Source organism: Salminus brasiliensis, chromosome 21 (genome assembly GCF_030463535.1).
Source record: "Salminus brasiliensis chromosome 21, fSalBra1.hap2, whole genome shotgun sequence".
NCBI lineage: Eukaryota > Metazoa > Chordata > Actinopteri > Characiformes > Bryconidae > Salminus > Salminus brasiliensis.
The window spans coordinates 28580011-28581515 of record NC_132898.1 but is presented as its reverse complement, the minus strand read 5'-3'; the positions used below and the strand labels follow the sequence as shown (position 1 = coordinate 28581515).

Sequence of the window (1505 nt, the reverse complement as noted above, 5' to 3'; positions counted from 1 at the left end):
TCCTCTGTCTTTCTCCAACCTCTCTTATTCTCTCTTGCCTTTTGCTCTCTGCCCCCTCCTTACTCTATGCCGTCCCTCCTCGCCCCCACCCCCCACCCCCTGTCTCAGTATCCTGGTATAAACTGCTCTGCCCACGGTTGCCTGTAAACCTGCAGGGCATTTTAAATGGAGCTTTGATCTCTGTCTCCGAACACACCCAGAGTTCCAAAAAAAAAAGACAAATTCCGGCTAGTAGCACGTCTCTGGATGTGCTCTAATGAACAAAGTGCCACTGAGAAAAATCCCCCCAACTCTCCAAATCTGCCCGTTCAGCAGCATATGGTGGGGGAATACATCAGAAGCTCCTCCACACCATCCTCCTAATGCCTCTTCTCTTTGTGTGAGAGAGCACGCGGCTATAAGCAGTCTGAAGCCTTTGTGTGCTCGCTTTGTGCGCGCTGAGACCATGACATTTGGACATTGAGTGCTGGAGTATTCCACCGAGTGATCAATTGCTCCTCGTGAAGTTCCTCAAGAGCACAGAAGGCGTGTAGAAGGACCAATCCAAACTCACACACATATTTCGCTTCTCTGCCTTTTGGCTAGGATCAAGTCTAATATACTTATCAGTTTATATTTACATTTACAGCATTTAGCAGATGCTCTTCTCCAGAGCGACTTACAAAAGTGCTTTGCTATTTACCCAAGAAAAACCTCAGCTAGTTAGAATAGACTAATAATTCAAAGATCCTCTAAGTTCAGACTCTACTAAACACAAGTCAGTAAGGAGACCACTCTGCTATTCGCTCGGAAGAGGAGGGTCTTCAGTCTGGGTTTGAAGACAGCAAGTGTTGGACTCTGCTGTTCGGACACCCAGGGGAAGCTCGTTCCACCACTTCGGTGCAGGACAGAAAAAAGTCTGGACGCTTGTCTTCCGTGGATTTTGAGGGATGGCGGGTCGAGCTGAGCCATATTTGAAGCTCAAAGGGCTCTTGGTGCGGATCTGCTTTTGACCATTGCCATCAAGTACGGAGGGGCTGGCTGGTCCAGTTTAATATCTGATACATTCTCTATATGAGGACTATATATTAAATAATATTTTAACCCGGGTGCCGGACATGGAGCTTGCTCCTCCAACTCCATGCATCAACCTGGTATTGCAGTATCTCCAGTGGTGGCTCAGTGGTAAGAGCTGCGGGCTATCGATGACAGGGTTGTGGGTTCGATACCCGGGCTCAGCAAGCTGCCACTGTTGGGCCCTTGAGCAAGGCCCTTCACAACTTTCTGCTCCCCGGGCGCTGCTGCAATGGCTGCCCAACACTCCGGTCATGTGTGCTCACTGTCCACTCTGTGTGTTACACTGGTGTGTGTGTGTTCACTGCACGTATGGGATAAAAGCGGAAGCCAAATTCCACCTGTAATCTGTTTATTAAGCTTTAACAACTGTTTAACTGTTTATTACCACGTTATTAAGCTGTAACTAGCATTAATAAGCCTTTTACTTAGCACTTGTGACACCAATGGCA

At 47.9% G+C, this 1505-nt stretch overlaps 1 non-coding gene across 1 annotated transcript; it reads left to right on the top strand.

The window, feature by feature from the left end:
- Positions 1–981: 981 nt before the first annotated feature.
- On the top strand, positions 982–1167 carry LOC140543458 (U2 spliceosomal RNA). Its single transcript, XR_011978183.1, has one exon. It is a non-coding gene; the product is annotated as a U2 spliceosomal RNA (small nuclear RNA).
- Positions 1168–1505: the final 338 nt, after the last annotated feature.